General features: G+C 45.0%; 1 protein-coding gene across 3 annotated transcripts in view; it reads left to right on the top strand.

Annotated features, from left to right (window-relative positions):
• Window positions 1-16,238, top strand: part of jcada (junctional cadherin 5 associated a) — a 322,299-nt gene that overhangs the window by 111,777 nt on the left and 194,284 nt on the right. Inside the window, exon 1 of one of the 3 annotated variants that reach the window (XM_078233544.1) lies at window positions 6,452-6,511. The exons of the other annotated variants lie outside the window; for them this stretch is intronic. The gene's annotated coding sequence lies outside the window, so the exon portion shown is untranslated. Of the gene's footprint in view, window positions 1-6,451; window positions 6,512-16,238 lie in introns of those variants that run through there. 3 annotated transcript variants of the gene reach the window in all.

Here is a 16,238-nt window from a genome sequence, read left to right as displayed (position 1 = left end):
GTTCAGCCAAGGTCCAGTTTTAAAATTTAGAAATAGCAATGAGTGCATATATATATATTTATATATATAATAGAAGTGTACAGTTTGATGTCTTAGTACATCACAGTGATTTGCTAGGCCTTTTCAAAGGACAGTTAAGAGTTTTTTCTTATCTATTAGTGTCACAAGTAGGCTTAACACATTAACACTGCAATGAAGTTACTGTGAAAATCCCCTGGTCACCACACTCCGATGCTTGTTTGGGTACACTGAGGAAGAATTTAGCATGGGTAATACACCTAACCAGCATGTCTTTTGGACTGTGGGAGGAGACCAGAGCACCCATAGGAAACCCACGCAGACCCAGGGAGAACATGCAGACTCCACACAGACAGTGACCCAAGCCTGGAATCGAACCCGGGTTCCTGGCTCTATGAGGCCGCAGTGCTAACCATTGTACCACTGTGCCGCTCGATTGGAACATATGATTTGATTTTAATCAAAATGGGTTACTTTAGCCTTACATAATTCACTAATGAGTCTTCATGTAGAATATTAGGTTGTATCTTATCTACCCTAACTTCAAAAGAACATTGATGTATGGAAGATAATTCCAACATGGACAAGAAAGATAACAGGATGGGGCTATGTTTTGACGAGAGAATCACAGAACCAATCTGGTTTTAATCGGAAGAGAAAATTAACAATAATATAGCTGAGATGTATAAAATGCTGAGTAACTAAATTATTTAATATAGACTCCAAGAGCATCATTAAATACCAAATTAGCAACCTTCAAACTAGACTGGAAATTAAAAAGACTATTTTCCCACAGTCGAATGAATATGTGGAATAGACTTCCAGTAAAAACAAGTCAACTGACTCCCTAAAATAACTCCAGAATGATGTGTCTAAGAAGGGGATTGAAGCTTATATGAATAGGCGTTGATGGTGAAATAGTCTGTGAAACACAATGGTTTATCGTACTGCTTGGATTTAGTAAGAATCAGCTGGTCACTGCATGGAAATCCAGACAGTGGTTTCGAAATGGTGGCCAGAATCTTCGCCAGGGGTGCGGGGAGAGGGAAAATTAATAATACTTGAAATAAAAATGGAAATCTTAATCTCCTGCAGATTCCTTAAGGCTGGGATGATGCCAGGATTCTGTGCTGGATTGTGCCAGTGGCAACACATCATGGGCGGAATTTTACGAGATTTCTTCCAAGTGTCAGACAGGCGTAAAACTGGGAGAGTTCCGGATCCGTTTTTTGAGCACGTTATCAGGCCCTATCATATGCACTCTCTCTTTAAAATTTTGGGCTAGTCTGTTTCTGCCCAGAGAGGCTGTGGACGGGGCTTAATTCGCTCAACAGTCTGTAGAGGGAGGTATTGGGCATGTGCAGACCTCTGATGCTGCACATGCCCATTAACAGTAGCAGGAGTCTGACAGACAAAGGGAGAACTCAAGTAGCACCCCCCGCCCCCCACAATCAAAGAACAAAGAACAAAGAACAGTACAGCACAGGAAACAGGCCCTTCGGCCCTCCAAGCCTGTGCCGCTCCTTGGTCCAACTAGACCAATCGTTTGTATCCCTCCATTCCCAGGCTGCTCATGTGACTATCCAGGTAAGTCTTAAACGATGTCAGCGTGCCTGCCTCCACCACCCTACTTGGCAGCGCATTCCAGGCCCCCACCACCCTCTGTGTAAAAAAAATCCCTCTAATATCTGAGTTACATTTCGCCCCTCTCACCTTGAGCCCGTGACCCCTCATGATCGTCACTTCTGACCTGGGAAAAAGCTTCCCACCGTTCACCCTGTCTATACCCTTCATAATCTTGTGCACCTCTATTAGATCTCCCCTCATTCTCCGTCTTTCCAGGGAGAACAAGCCCAGTTTACCCAATCTCTCCTCATAGCTAAGACCCTCCATACCAGGCAACATCCTGGTAAACCTTCTCTGCACTCTCTCTAACGCCTCCACGTCCTTCTGGTAGTGCGGCGACAAGAACTGGACGCAGTACTCCAAATGTGGCCTAACCAGCGTTCTATACAGCTGCATCATCAGACTCCAGCTTTTATACTCTATACCCCGTCCTATAAAGGCAAGCATACCATATGCCTTCTTCACCACTTTCTCCACCTGTGTTGCCACCTTCAAAGATTTGTGGACTTGCACATCTAGGTCCCTCTGTGTTTCTATACTCTTGATGGCTCTGCCATTTATTGTATAACTCCTCCCTACATTATTTCTTCCAAAATGCATCACTTCGCATTTATCCGGATTAAACTCCATTTGCCACCTCTCCGCCCAATTTTCCAGCCTATCTATATCCTGCTGTATTGCCCGACAATGCTCATCGCTATCCGCAAGTCCAGCCATCTTCGTGTCATCCGCAAACTTGCTGATAACACCAGTTACATCTTCTTCCAAATCATTTATATATATCACAAATAGCAGAGGTCCCAGTACAGAGCCCTGCGGAACACCACTGGTCACAGACCTCCAGCTGGAAAAAGACCCTTCGACCGCTACCCTCTGTCTCCTATGGCCAAGCCAGTTCTCCACCCACCTAGCCACTTCTCCTTGTATCCCATGAGCCTTAACCTTCTTAACCAACCTGCCATGTGGGACTTTGTCAAATGCCTTACTGAAATCCATATAGACGACATCCACGGCCCTTCCTTCATCAACCGTTTTTGTCACTTCCTCAAAAAACTCCACCAAATTTGTAAGGCACGACCTCCCTCTTACAAAACCATGTTGTCTCTCACTAATGAGATTGTTCCGTTCTAAATGCACATACATCCTGTCTCTAAGAATCCTCTCCAACAACTTCCCTACCACGGACATCAAGCTCACTGGTCTATAATTTCCCGGGTTATCCCTGCTACCCTTCTTAAACAACGGGACCACATTCGCTATCCTCCAATCCTCAGGGACCTCACCTGTGTCCAAAGAAGCGACAAAGATTTCCGTCAGATGCCTAGCAATTTCATCTCTCTGCTCTCTGAACAGTCGAGGATAGATGCCATCAGGCCCTGGAGCTTTGTCAGTTTTAATGTTCCCTAAAAAACCTAACACTTCCTCCCTTGTAATGGAGATTTTCTCTAACGGGTCAACACCTCCCTCCGAGACACTCCCGGTTAACACATCCCTCTCCTTCGTGAATACCGTTCAAAGTATTCATTTAGGATCTCCCCTATTCCCTTGGGTTCTAAGCATAATTCCCCTCCTTTGTCCCTGAGAGGTCCGATTTTCTCCCTGACAACTCTTTTGTTCCTAACGTATGAATAGAATGCCTTAGGATTCTCCTTAATCCTGCCTGCCAAGAACATCTCGTGACCTCTTTTTGCCCTTCTAACTCCCCGTTTGAGTTCTTTCCTACTCTCTCTGTATTCCTCCAGAGCTCCATCTGTTTTCAGTTGCCTGGACTTAACGTATGCCTCCCTTTTCATTTTAATCAGATCCTCAATTTCCCTGGTTATCCACGGCTCTCGAATCCTACCTTTCCTATCTTTCCCTTTTACAGGCACATGCCTGTCCTGCAGCCTTATCAATTGTTCCTTAAAAGACTCCCACATGCCAGACGTGGGAGTCCGCGGGGGCCTGCGGCCTGAGATGCAGCCCCTGCCGCCCACCCCCACCATCCAGCTCTGCCCCATTGGCCCCACCCCTGACACTGCACAGTGGGCATTGCCGAAGTGCCCAGTGGGCACTGCCAATGTGCCAAGGTGGCACTGCCAATCTGGCACTGTGAAAGGGGCACCCCCACCTTGCTCTCGGCCTCCCTGTGGGGGCCTCAATGGCCGCCGGTTTTACCGGCGAGGCTAACACGACTGTTGCCCATTCATGGGGAGCAGGTGTTTTCCACACCGGACAGAACCTCTCCTGGCGAGGCCATAAAGGCAAGCAAGCCCGGACGAATGAGTGCCCGGCTTGCTAAACACATTGAAATCAATTTTTAAATACACTTAAATAAATTAACCAGCCTCTCACCCATGTCCAGCGAGAGGCTGACCTTGTCAGAAATCCAGCTGCCGTAAAGTCTCGCCGGGTCGCAAAACACAGCACATTCGCACTAGCCGCTTTACGCCTGATTTTACGGCATTTTCCCGCCGCGATGATAAAATCCCACCCCATGCATCAGAAACCCAACACAATTCCACTCACTTCCTCCATTTAATTGCCGTGTATTTGAACACGTGCAGGGAACTCTCCTGAGGATGGCAGGTTTGTGAATTAAAGATGTCAGAAGCTAATTGAATGCTCATTTAGCTCAGTATCTGGCTTTAACAACCAGTACACAGTTTTCCCAATCTTTCTGAAATGTGTCAGTGACCACAAGACAAGAGCTGAGCAGGATTCCACTGGGCTGTGCAATAAACAGGCTGGGCAACCTTGAAATCCTGAAACAGGACAGCTGCTTCCGCGCACAGCTGAAAGAACCTCTTTCTTCAAGGATTTGTTCTAGAACTAGGGGTCATGGCCTCAAAATAAGGCGAGCAGATTTAGGACTGAGTTGAGGAGGAACTTGTTCACCGAAAGAGTTGTGAATCTGTGCAATTCCCTGCCCAGTGAAGCAGTTGAGGCTACCTCATTGAATGTTTTAAAGATAGATAAATTTTTGAACAGTAAAGGACTTAAGGGTTATGGTGAGCGGGCGGGTAAGTGGAGTTGAGTCCACGAAAAGATCAACCATGATCGTATTGAATGGCGGAGCAGGCTCGAGGGGCCAGATGGCCTACTCCTGCTCCTAGTTCTTATGTTCTGAAGTTGTGCTCTCACTGCCTGACAAGTGATTTCTGAAATTTTGAACGTTTTATCTGCTACCTTGGACTTTTATTGAATCTAATATATGAAACAGATAAGATCCTGAGGGGTCTTGACATATGGAAGTTGGAGAGGATGTTCCCTCTTGTGGGAGAATTTAGAATTAGGGGTCAGTGTTTTAAAATAAAGGGCCGCTCATTTAAAATGGAGATGAGGTGAATTTTATTCCTACAGAAGATTGTGAGTCTTTGGAATTTTCCTTAAAAGGTTGTGGGTGCAGAGTCTTTGACCTTTTAAGGCAGAGGTGGATAGTTTCTTGATAAGAAAGTCAGCCATGATCTTATTAAATGGCAGAGCAGGCTCAAGGGGCTGAATGGCCTACTCCTGCTGCTTGTTCATGTGTTCATATATTCTCATTTTGATCTGCACTTCCCTGCAGTTTGGGAACATCTCGATCTTGGACATCTGATGAGGAACAAGAGGAGCAACAGCAACAGCAACAGTGTAATGACTTCAACCAAGCCTATGAGGTTGGGCTTTGGAGTATGAGCTCCCTGATTGAGGTCATAATTGCCTGCCCAATCAGGCAGCCTCACCTGTATATAAGCATGGGAATGTCAAGTTCACTGGCATTCTGGATTCTGACAGTGTACCTGAAACACTCTAGGGATGGAATAGAGGTTATAGATAAAGGGAATCTGGTGAAACGACACTGGCCCCCGAGGAGTTATTTCAAACAGGAGATTCAGGAGCAAGGCCAGTGGAAGGCAGTGGCGCAGTGGTATTGTCACTGGACCAGAAATCCAGGGACCAGGGTAATGCCCTGGGGACTCGGGTTTGGAGAATGCTGGGTAAGCCAATGTGTTACAGATGACATCTGAAGGTGGGGAGTTACCTTTCCTGCCCTGATGAGGTAATTGATGCTCCATTGATGCTCTATCCATGTACATGAGACCACACTACAGCGACTGACCTTCTTTATTGAGCCACACGGCCGCAGCACAACTCCCAGGATTCCCTACCAGAACGCACTGGTAGCATCTCTCACACTACTCCTCTCACAATGCGTTCTCCAAGGGAACCCTGGAGGTCGTGTTGCGGCCGCGTGGCCCAACGGAGAAGCAAATCAGGCATGACTTGAAGTAGCTGAGGAGGGCAGTCACCGTAGTTCCTCCTCAAGTCAGTCCTAAATCTATAGTATACTTGGCAGGATTGAAGAATGGAAATAGTTATCAATGAATTTAACAAGGCCCAATTAATTTTATTCATTTGACTCACGAATTCTGTTCAGCAATCTTCCTTAATCATTGTATCTGTCGCGTAATTGCTTCATACAACAATTATGATCCAATAGCCTTTAAAACACATTGATTGGCATGAGTAGTGTATGAAATCGATGTTATTCCTAAACTGACCTCTATCACAGGCCAATTTGAACAATTTGTTTTTGTTTTAGCCAATGTGGAGCTTGACAAGTAGGATTGCACTCAGCATGTGACAACTATTGCAGTAGTGTGTTACTGTGAGGCTGATACAGACATTTGCACACAGGGATCTTAAGAGAAGGGCATATTTGTGGAGCAGATAGCAGAACAATAGCAGAGTTTTGTTTAGGAAGCAGCTGCAGGAAGAAGGGGAGTACACTTTGGAGAAGAGAGTAGCAGTGTATTTTCCAGACTTGTGTTTTTATTCAGTTGGGGCACTTCAATGAGTAACAGCAGTCGCGATGGCGGAGTAAAGAGCAGCTCTCGTACCTCAGGTAGGTTTATCTTTTGTGTGGTGTTTCCTAAATTAGGCACCGTATCCAAACATGGTCTGTTGTTTAGAAAGTGACTTCATAACTTTTAAGAGAGATTGCTGTTTCCTCACTGCCTCACAGCTGAGAACACTGAGACACAGCAACACGACTTGCATCATCCAGGATTTATTGTACATTATATTGTGTTGTGAAGGCGCTGGAAACTCATTAAATCATAATCCCATTAATAGTCCGCATTGTATCTTTTGGAGTGTTTTAATGATTTGAAATCTTACCCTGTAATTCATGTATTTTCTCTGATTCTGGCTCCAATTTGGGAATAGTTGTTGACAAGGGCTAAAGTTGCAATCCCTAGAGAGAGAATTGGAGGCAAATCATCATCTCACTTTCTTTGCTGAATACATAAAGCAAATGTCTTAGCTAAACTAATTGGGATGATAGCTTTATAGTATTGATTCATTTATTAGTTGGGAAAAGTGCTGATGTCTTTGTTTAATGCAATTGCTGTAAATATATTTAACATTTAAAATGCATAACAAAATGATTAATCATCTATTAGCAGGAGTAGTCAGCCATAATTTCATCTCAGAAATACATTTGCAGCTGGCTAATGCCATTTACTTTTAGCAAATGTTTTCACACCTGAACTCTTTTCAACTGCATTGCATTTGTGGGCAAATATTACAACATACCCGATCAAAACGTGATTTGAATTGATTTATTATTGTCATACGTATTGGGATGCAATGAAGAGTATTTGCTTCTTGCGCGCGATACAGACAGAGCATACCGTTTATTGAGTACAGAAGGGAGAAGGAAAGGAGAGGGTGCAGAATGTAGTGTTACAGCCATAGCTCTGGTGTTAGAGAAAGATCTTGCGATATCCTACCCAAAGGACCATACCATAGCCCGGACAACGTACTTAATCCTGAAAGTATCTCAAGTGAACCCAACATACCCATGCCCTTTTCTAGCAAAGGTCACCAAAACCTGGGAATAAAAAGACTTGATTTGATTTCCCCACTCCACAACTCTTACCAGCAGCAGTCCCGAATATAGTTTTTCTGCAGCCATTAAAATTATAATCAGATAGTGCAGCATCGAATTGAACCTCCTCCTGCTCTATAGTATACTTGGTAAGGTCACTGGCAATGCTTTTTTGAAATTACATTTAGCACTTGAGACGATCTGGCCTAGTATGTAAAGTTAAATCTGCCCCTAGTGCATGCAAGATGAGATTTGTACCTTCACTGCAGTGGGATGATTGAAATTCAACCTATGTAAGCAGCCAGGGAATCAGACATGTGCATTGTCTGTTCAATTGGTTGTGACAAATTTAACTTCTATGAAAATGGAATTCTAAACCTGAGGTTTACGTGAGCATACACATATTGGTGAACAGGAAAAGGCCCTTTCATCCTTCCAACCTGGCCCCCACACTTTGTGTATCACAATATATACACACTGGGAAAAAATCTGGGAAGTTTCTCTCTGACCATTAACCCTACCTCAGGTGATCAAAGCCAGTCCAGGAGATTTCTCTGACCTTGATAATCCTCGCAAAGGACCATCTGCTGACATCTGACTGAGGTCTGGCCTTGATCAATTTAAAATTGGCCCTTCCAAACCTATTTATTGAATATAAACTACCAACTGGAATCGAGTTCCTTCATCATCCAATGGACCTCAATCAGATCACCCCTATAGGCCTCCTTAAAGTATGCAGTACCGATTCTTTTAGCCCATCGTGACAACTAAGATGCTTCAAACTGGAAATTAGTCTCGTGGCTCTCCTCTGCACCCTACCCCAAATGTCAATGGGAGGAGACCAAAACTGGGCCCAGTGAGTATTCTAACTGAAGCCTGATCAAGGTCTGAAAAGTCCAGCATTTACACTCTTCAATTTGTCATAATATATAGTTCTTAGAATCTTAGAATCCCTACAGCACAGAAAGAGGCCATTCGGCCCATCGAGTCTGCACCGACCATAATCCCCACCCAGGCCCTACCCCCATATCCCTACATATTTATCCACTAATCTACGCATCCCAGGACTCTAAGGGCAATTTTTAGCTTGGCCAATCAACCTAACCCGCACATCTTTGGACTGTGGGAGGAAACCGGAGCACCCGGAGGAAACCCACGCAGACACGAGGAGAATGTGCAAACTCCACACAGACAGTGACCCAAGCCGGGAATCGAACCCAGGTCCCTGGAGCTGTGAAGCAGCAATGCTAACCACTGTGCTACCGTGCCGCCCTTCACACAATTTTTATATTTATGATTCAAAAGGCTGATATGAATTGAGCAATCACAAGGGCATTCTTGATGTTGAGTCTATAATGGACAATGGGTGGGAGCTGAATGTAGCTCATGGGTGGCTTGAATCATTTCCATGCCGATTGGAGACTGTGAGCTGACAGAATGTTCCAAGCGTCGAGAGCAGCTTGTCCTTATAGAGGAAGTGAGCAGGGTTTGGAGAATCTGAGCTGGCTGACTGGGATGGCATAGAAGGCTGGTCTGCTGGTATGTCAACATTTGAGAGCTTTTTTATAGAGGCAAAAATACTTCCACAAAACATGACTTTAACTTGGTTCTCATGGATCACAGCTATTCCTTTAAGGGTTGCTGCTTTGTCTACTTTCTCTATGTAGGCAGCAAGCAGGACATTTCGTAGGTAAAACCTTGGCCTATTTCTGGAGGGAGTGCTGACCAACCGGTAGTGAGCAGCCCTCGAGAGGGAAGACCTTGCAACATATTATTTCTGAGTCTCTGTACTCACCGGTATTTCCATTTTAATCAGGAAGATCTGGGGAATGAGGCTGCTCTAATTTTGCCTGCTCGTTTTACCATGAGAAATGTATTAGTTACTTCACTTATCAGTTGGCCTTGCAATCAGTGAGTGCATTGTTCTGCTCAAAGTCTGGATTAAAGTGCTGGCAAGGTACCCTTGACTTATACACCGATTGCAAGTGAAAGAACAGGGAGACGTCCTGTTCCTAGACGTCGGCCAATAGCTCCGGGGAGTCTGTAAGACACAAACTACCTCTCTCTTCTCTGGTGAACATTTGTGGAACCCACCGCAGGGCCGCACTGGAAGATCCCACCCCAGGGAAAATCTCACCCCTGGTCGCTGCCCAGTGACCCTGCCGCAAAGTGTCAGAGAACGTCAGGTGAAGACAGGAATTTGCGTGGCTTTTGGTTGTCAGAATTCTGGAGATGTGGGAGGACCAACATCACAAGAACTGCAAACAGTTCAACAAGAAGGTCCTGTATCATTTTATCAGGACAGTTAAGGATGTGGCCTTGCCAGTGTCACCACCCAAGATTCAATTAAAAAACAAACCTGCTAATCCTCTAGTTTACATATGAAGGATGATCTCTTCATGGGAAGTGGGTCTGCCACAATCAGGACAGCCATGTTCATATTGAATGGCAGAGCAAGCTCGAGCTGGCAAACAGTTCCACTCCTGCTCCCAGTTCTTTTTTATTCATTTGTGGGACAAGGGCGTCGTTGGCTGACCAGCATTTATTGCCCATCCCTAGTTGCCCTTGGAGGGCAGTTAAGAGTCAACCACATTGCTGTGGCTCTGGAGTCACATGTAGGCCAGACTGGGTAAGGACAGCAGATTTCCTTCCCTAAAGGACATTAGTGAACCAGATGGGTTTTTCCGACAATGGTTTCACGGTCATCGGTAGATTCTCATTTCCAGATTTTTTTTTATTGAATTCAAATTCCATCATCTGCCATGGTGGGATTTGAACCCAGGTCCCCCAGAACATTAGCTGAATTTCTGGCTTAATATTCTCAGCGATAATACCACCAGGCCATCACCTCCCCTTCTTACGTTCTTATATTCTTGGAGAAGGTTCTGGTGACGCCTGATACTTGTGGAACCATTCCCAAGCCTGGAGATGTGTTAGGAGTAGGCTGGAAAAAGTTCTCTTCCTTTGGATTTTCCAACTTAGTGTTTGTAATCCCAGTGTCCAACATTCTCCGTGTAACATCCCGAATCCAGACACTGGCAGCTCTTCAATAGAGCTTATCTAATATCACAAATGTAAACAAAATCTAACCTACTTCAAAAAGAATGCTGAATGATGCGATCATTTTTTAACTTGCGCACTCGTGTAAAATGTCTTGGAATGTTGGAAATGAATTTTAAATGAGTCAGAGATTGAAAGTTAAAGAGAAAGGGAGGAGGGCTGGAATCTTTCAAGGCGGCTGATCTGGACACGTTTGACTGTAATCCAGAAGTTTGGCTGACAAATGAAATAATGTCTAATTGTGTCTCATTACTACATGTTTTCAATGGTTGAAATCCAGCAGGTGGCAGCTGTTGTTTTTTTTTTGTGTGTGAACAGCATTGTAAAATGTCACTTAATAGCGGACAAATCTTCCAACTTCTGCCGTTCAAGATATCAAGTTTATTCAAGTGAGTGAAAGAGAGTGAGGAATGTATAATCCTGCCCTGACATATAGGCCATTCACCATCAGTGGCAAAGTGACACCCGAAACCGCACTTGCAAAGGAAAACATGCCTTTCTTGGGGGGACGTGTTGAAAGGATAAAAGAAAGGACCTGCATTGATCTATCACCTCTCGTGACCTCGGGCTGTCCCAAAGTGTTTTAAAACTGATGAAGCATTTTGAAATGTACTGTTGTGATGTCAGATCATTCACACAAATGCTGTTAATTTCAGAAAACATTTCACAGGGTTATATCTTTATATCTCCCTGGTTTAAATCTGTCCACTTTAGATTAATAGCATGTTTCTTGCTATTGGATAATGGTACAGAAATCATAGAATCCCTACAGTGCAGAAGGAGGCCATTCGGTCCATCGAGTCTGCACCGACCACAATCCCACCCAGGCCCCATCCCCTTAACCCCACGTATTTACCCTGCTAATCCCCCTGACACTAAGAGACAATTTAGCATGGCCAATCAACCTAACCTGCTCATCTTTGGACTGTGGGAGGAAACCGGAGCGCCGGAGGAAAGCCACGCAGACACGAGGAGAAAGTGCAAACTCCACACAGTCACCCCAGGCCGGAATCGAACCCAGGTCCCTGGTGCTGTGAGGCAGCAGTGCTAACCACTGTGCCACCAAAGAACATACTAGTAAGGGCCAGTTGCCCCGCTCCCCCAATACAGTGCAATGCCCCCTCTCCCAGATCTATCCCTGAATGTTCGCTGCTCTAAAGTTCCACATTCTGGATTTATCATGGAGACACTCTATCTAATCTCAACACTTGGGCATATGAATGTGTTCAATAGGTGTATATCTTGAACAGTCTCAGGTTAATTTGAGTCTTAATAGATATTGGGCCGGATTTTAGGACCTCGCTCGCAGCCGGGATTCTCCCATCCCGCTGCAGTGAACAGAGATTTGGTTGAGTGCCAAAATCTCCATCATCGCTGGCAGCAGCGGCGGGACGTGAACAGCTGGAGAATTCCAGCCAATGACTCTTAATTCTGAGATCCACCCAGCAGCGTCAGGTGACTATTAGAACCATTATCCATCCAACTGGGGAAGAGATGCATCTTTCACACTGGGGGCTGCCCCCTCCCCACTCCACCCTCTGGCCAGAGCCCAGAGCTGAACCAGAACTGGCTCCCCAGTGATAGCCAGTAGGGGTCTTTGATGCCTCCTCGCTATCACTCCAGCACAGACCAGCTGGGCGTGCTAGCCACAGCCACCGCTACAGGTCATTAATGCTGGTGACAGCTGTGACCATGAGGGAGTTTTAATTTTTTTTACTATCCTCCACTCTGCGAGGGCCTTGCAGTCTCCTGCCTGCCTCAACAGTGGGACCGCCAGCCGGACATCATGGTGGGCCCTCTGATTGGGCCTCACAATGCCCTGCTGTGCCTACCGCCCTTAATTGGCCAGCTCCAGGATGACAACCAGCGACATGTGTCACCAAGGCCATTCCCTGACCCGGAATTGAGACCAATGTTGGAGTCTTGACCATCTCAACCCAAATCCAGCCCTTTAGGCCCAGCAACTGAGAAAATAACACAAGTATCTTTAAAATTCAACCGCAAAATTCTCACAAATATTCTTCATTGTGTTTTTATTGTTAAGAGAAAAGTCACACAATAGAGAAAGTAATTGAAGCGTTTAGTGAACATAATATATTTTGACAGTTGAACCGTGTGACGGTCTCTTCCATCTTATGTTCCTAAATAGTGCGGCACGGTAGCACAATGGTTAGCACTGCTGCCTCACAGCGCCAGGGACTGGGTTCGATTCCCGGCTTGGGTCACTGTCTCTGTGGAGTTTGCACATTCACCCTGTGTCTGCATGGGTTTCCTCCGGGTGCTCCAGTTTCCTCCCACAATCCAAAGACGTGCTGGTCAGGTGCATTGACCATGCTAAATTCTCCCTCAGTGTACCCAAACAGGCGGCGGAGTGTGGCGACTAGGGGATTTTCACAGTAACTTAATTGCAGTGTTAATGCTAGCCTACTTGTGACATAAATAAACATTAAACTTTAAGCTCCAGAGTAACTGGGAGACTTATGCTCTCCAGCAGTGACTCAGCTGCCTCACTGAAAGAATGTGAATAGTGAATAAACATGTACCTATCGCAGCTTATTAGCATCACATTCAAATATTAATGTGTCACAGCTTTAACATTTTGAACTTTGCGTTATACTTTTGTGTTTCACTGAGCAATCAGCAAAACAAATGAAGCTTACTGAAAAAGGGGACAGCAAAACAGGGACTGGTGGTCAGCTAAATGTTTTTTCTAAAAAAAAGCTAGAATCCCATAGCTGAATTAATGAAGTGGAGATAAGGTTGAGTGGTGCAGTGAATAGTGAAGAAGCTGAAAGGAAATCGATAAATAGGAAGATCAAATTCTGAAAAAGAAGAATTGTGAAGAAGATGATATAAAAACGTCAATAAGCAGAATAAAGGCAGATACAGTTTAACTCAGGTGTGAGGTAGTGGGCCATGGATATATGAATGGCAGGTGGGAATATTAATATGGAGGTACTGCAGGGCACTGGCGAACAAAAGAATTTAGCACCCAAGAACCAACATCCTTAAAATTAGCTCGATAATGCAATCAAAGTGAGCAGCCTAGAATTCAAGAGCAAACAAGTGAAATTGTTGTTCCACAGCCACAGAGAACTGGTCCAATCTCATTTGGGAACACTCTGCCCAATTTTGACGTCCTATTTATTGCCAACCTATAAACCAATTTAAAGTAACATAGACCAAAAGAGCTAAAATGACATTGATCGGAAGGTCTAGCCTGGTAGCTCTGGCTGGAGATGTACTTCAGCACAGATGTAATGAGCGGAACAACCTTCTTGTGTGTCATTTCTATGATCTGGTTCAATGCCATGCCATAAGTAGCAAGCTATCATAAGCCAATAAATAGGCAGGAATCACAGTGCCCACCTGAGCAGAGAGAGGTCAGATTTGATCAGTCTTAAGTGGCAAGCAGCACTGGTCCAAATTCCAATGGGTAACATGGACCGTTAGTGTGAATATAGAGCAAGCACGAATAGTGGCTGCCTTGAGAAAAGAACTGTGCAGCTTTGGCTAAGGCTGGGGGAAAGGATAAGGGGCTGTACTGATACCCATTCTCCAACCTCAATGTAACTCATGCCAGTATGCTCTGACCTCAGTAGCTTCCGTTTACAAAACTAATTAGCATGATCAGCACATTTGTCTTACACTGGGTGAATGTCATAGAAATCATAGAAATCCTACAGTACAGAAAGAGGCCATTCGGCCCATCGAGTCTGCACCGACCACAATCCCACCCAGGCCCTACCCCCATATTCCTACATATTTTACCCGCTAATCCCTCTAATCTACACATCCCAGGACACTAAGGGCAATTTTAGCATGGCCAATCAACCTAACCCGCACATCTTTGGACTGTGGGAGGAAACCGGAGCACCCGGAGGAAACCCACGCAGACACGAGGAGAATGTGCAAACTCCACACAGACAGTGACCCAAGCCGGGAATCGAACCCAGGTCTCTGGAGCTGTGAAGCAGCAGTGCTAACCACTGTGCTACCGTGCCGCCCACTTTTTATTTGTGCCTTTCCTTTTATGACTGTGAATTACTGATAAGTCTTTGATTTATAGTCACCCCTATCATAAACGTAGTGAAGAAGAAGATTATTTCTTCAAGAGGCATTTTGAATTAGGAGCTGGGTAGGCCATTCAGCCCCTCGAGCTTCCTCTGCTATTCATTAAGAGCGTGCCTGATCAGATTTTCACCTCGACCCTACTTTCCTGTCTGCCTGCCAATAATCCTTGGTTCTTTTTTGTATCAAAAATCTATTGAACTCAGTCCTGAATATATTCAATGACCCGACCACTACTGCTTCCTGGGGAAGAGAATTCCTTCAGCATGAATTCAGGAAACTTTAGACTATTATCCTGCATCCAGACAGCAAACTCCAATTCACTGCAACCTGTGGCCCAGCCGGTCAATATGGCACTTACACTGCCTCAATCCTGGCTGCTCAGACTCTGAGTGCAGACCTCCCCTTCATCTGGTTATATTTAGATGTCTCGAGGATACAGAATGTGCAGACTGCAAACATTGATTCCCAGTAGATTTAAAAAGTTACAGGTGGTCCAAGGAACCACTGAACATTATTTAGAGCCAATTTGACAGAGCTCTGGAGTTACACTGAATGTGAGACCATCCCATACAGAGATCCTCATGTTACTTTACTCTGGACTCAGGCTCTGACTCCAGATTTATACCAGCTTCCTTTGAAATGAAACTCACTTTGCCGCAACACTAAAGTCATGCCCATCAAATTATATTTTCCTATGTAATTTTTTTTAACTAACACTGAAATATTTTAAGATTATTTATTAGTGTCATAAGTAGGCTTACATTAACACTGCAATGAAGTTACTGTGAAAATCCCCTACTGACCACACTCTGGCGCCTGTTCAGGTACACTGAGGGAGAATTTAGCATGGCCAATGCTCCTAACCAGCACGTCTTTCAGACTGTGGGAGGAAACCGGAGCACCCTGAGGAAACCCACGCAGACATGGGGAGAACGTGCAGACTCTGCACAGACAGTGACCCAATCCGGGAATCAAACCCGGGTTCCTGGTGCTGTGAGGCAGCAGTGCTAACCACTGTGCCATCGCACCTGATGAAATTTATATTGTTCAAGGCATGAGTGATCCCCCATACTACTTGACAATTCGGTACCAAAGGTTAAAGGCCAACTCAGATATGACATGATTGAAATTTGTCTTGAGTGCCATGGGTGGTGCCACAGTGGTTACCTGCTATTCAAGTCAATGAAATGGAATGATGGATGAAAGCAAATTACTGCGAATGCTGGAATCTGAAACCAAAAGAGAAAACGCTGGAAAATCTCAGCAGGTCTGGTTGCAGCTGTAAGGAGAGAACTTTTCTCGTCAGCTCTTTTCTCTCCTTACAGATGCTGCCAAACCTGATGAAATTTTCCAGCACTTTCTCTCTTCGGGTTAAATAGAAAGTTGGGCAGGACATATAATGGATGGTCCACTTTGTGGTACCGCCCATCATAACTTTCTTCCCCAATGGACAGAACTCTCTGAGTCCTGACAGTCTTTAACGTAGTGGATGAATTACCCGGAAATCATGGTTTCTACATACTTGGTGGCACAGTGGTTAGCACAACTGCCTCACAGCACCAGGGACCTGGGTTCGATTCCCAGCTTGGGTCACTGTCTGTGTGGA

Source organism: Mustelus asterias, chromosome 2 (genome assembly GCF_964213995.1).
Source record: "Mustelus asterias chromosome 2, sMusAst1.hap1.1, whole genome shotgun sequence".
NCBI lineage: Eukaryota > Metazoa > Chordata > Chondrichthyes > Carcharhiniformes > Triakidae > Mustelus > Mustelus asterias.
This window is presented reverse-complemented; position numbering and strand designations above follow the sequence as displayed.